This window comes from Charadrius vociferus, unplaced genomic scaffold (genome assembly GCF_000708025.1).
Source record: "Charadrius vociferus isolate BGI_N301 unplaced genomic scaffold, ASM70802v2 scaffold185, whole genome shotgun sequence".
Taxonomy (NCBI): domain Eukaryota; kingdom Metazoa; phylum Chordata; class Aves; order Charadriiformes; family Charadriidae; genus Charadrius; species Charadrius vociferus.
The window spans coordinates 1,311,888-1,314,478 of NW_009648955.1; the positions used below are offsets into that span (position 1 = coordinate 1,311,888).

A 2,591-nucleotide genomic window follows, 5' to 3' on the forward strand; every position below is an offset into this window, starting at 1 on the left:
AATAGCACAAAGCAGGGGAGGAAAAAGACCAAACCTTTACAGGACAAAAATAAAGCAGCACAAGACTCAATGGGACATCCTGGCACAGTCCTACCCAAGTACCATCACATGAGTCCAGGGCAGCATTAGAAAACACCTGCTGGCAGGACAATCTCACTGAATACTGAGAACACTGCTAAAGACAGACTTGGGTGTCCAATAAAAAAATGGAAGCAAGAACTGTAGAGAATAAGTAAATTTGGTTTTATATGAATGAGATATCTTTGTGTGGGAGTAGTAGTGGGAATAAAATTTCTTCACATTTTATTGTGTAATTTTGCTGTGTAGTAGTGTTTCAGTATGATTTATTGTGTAATGCTATTGCATGGCATCATTTGTTGAGCAACTTTGCTGCGTGGTATAGTTTTTTATTTAATGATATTGAATGTTAGGCAATGGTCTTGCATGCCATAATTTGTGTTTTCTGTTGAGCAACATCACTGCTATAGTTCTTGACACAAAGGTGAATTGCATGAATTCTTGTAACAGTACTGAATTCATGATTTTAACATGTATTCCCTCAGAGATGGCAAATGGTGACTATTATTTTTTTCCTGAACGAAGACACATGCAGAAAAACAGCAAATAAAGCAGGTATTTAAGCAGAACTTAGGGTATTAAGATACAATTTCATTAAACAGCAATGCAGCATTGCCACATAAATGCCACTTTCTTATCCAGAGCTACCTTGTAACTACATTGTGTGATATTATGTTTAGCATATCCATACTTGGCTGTAAAAACTACAGGAAAACCTTGTTTTACATACTACTGAGTATAAACAAGAACAGTAACATGCTTTTGACGTGACTGAGGCTCGATCCAAAACTATCCTTGCAGGGATCCATGGAAATCCAGAACCTGAACAAAAAATTCTCCACCTCTTACACAAAATGCAACTGATGTATTTAATTACAGTGGAATCCTGTTTTAACAGTAACACTACTGAACTGAGAGCAACAATTTAAAATTTTGCGTTAGTAAATTAATAAGAGACTGAAGCATATTTTAGATGCCATCACAATGTCATCCTACTACTGCTTAAGATTCTCCAAAGAAGCATGAGGAAGAAATAAAAGCTTGCTCTGTATGTAAGTTACTTATCTTTACATTCCTTACATAAACTTGCCTTTTCATCCCTGTTTTTTTTTGCTTACAATAAACATGGTCCGTTTACAGACTTAAATAACATGTCTGAAGTTCAGAAAACGTATCAGAACTTTAAGTCTTTTTCCAAACAAATCAAGTAATCCATGAGGATAACAACTTTGTACCCACATCTATTTTTATATCCATCTGAAAGTGCTATTAATTGGCTAGAACAGCATCTTTTTCATGCATTACCTGGCAGTCTATAAACAACTGTATGTTGCAAGAGGCAGAGAAAGCAAGCAAACACTGGCAGATTACAATGCAGTGCTGCTGCAAGCATTTTTATTTGATCTCATATTCTGGAAGGTTTTAAATACAGAAGAAAAAAAAATATGCACGCAGGCTTAATTTTTAAAATATGACAAAACCCAGAAGATAGGCTGGGAAGGCAATTTGTGGGAAAAAAAGTGAGCTCCCTCCATCTATAACATAAGATTAATTTATTATCTGACAGATGGCAGAAAAGAGGGGGGCGGAAAAGAAAAGGTTGCTGAATACAGTAGTGAGCTTTCCATCTGTAATGAAGGCCCCACATTCTCACTTATCATACTGCCACAAAATACATCGCATTCACTCCAGAGTTTTGCTCCATGTATTTCTAGGTTTAAATCAAAATAGCCTAGACCTCAGCACTGTGTGTACAACTAAAAAAATGAAGAAAACATCCAGAGAAGTGATTCTTCTGTCAGCTGCCCAAGTCTGCTCACAATAGCAACTATGAAAGCTGAGACTCTACCCTGCTCATGTCATTTGACCACTGAGAGCGAGCCATTCACGCTGACCAATACTTCCAGAGCTACCAGTCATTGTAGCAAGTTACCACCTCATTTGCTGCCACAGCACTGAAAGCTGCTTTTCACATTTCTCCATATTCTGAGGCATTTTCTCTTCCTTCAGCATCTTCCACCTTGCAGTCATGGGGTGCCAATACAAAAATGGAGCACATGGGAAACTGCAGAACCGACCCAAAGGCACTTAATACAAAATGAAAAGCTTCTGCATTGATGGTGACAAGCATTTCCTCGTTTAGTTTGCTGAACTCCACGCGATGCTGCCACAGGGCTCCCACCTGCCGCAGAAGCCGCCTGAGCGCCGCGGCATGAAATTACCGGAGGGCCTCGCTTACCTCCGACATCAGATTCCCGTATGACCACCCCAAGGCACGCTGAGGCGGAGAGGGAACCAAGAGGGACGACGGCTCCGGCAACCGGATTTCCCCACGTCCTGCCCGCAGGCGCCCCGGGGACGCCCTCACCTTACCACCAAGAGATGCCCCGCGCACCCCGCGCCGTTACACGGGATTAAGACAGATAAACAAACAAGCGCACCCAAGCACACTCAGGAGGACGAGGAGGAGAAGGGGGCGCAGAGGGGCCTTCTCCCCCCACCCAATCCCCACC

The 2,591-nt window shown here is 41.5% G+C and overlaps 1 protein-coding gene across 1 annotated transcript in view; it reads right to left on the reverse strand.

Annotated features, from left to right (window-relative positions):
• The window catches only part of ELOVL4 (ELOVL fatty acid elongase 4), a 32,138-nt gene that overhangs the window by 28,380 nt on the left and 1,167 nt on the right, over positions 1–2,591 (reverse strand). The window lies entirely within an intron of this gene.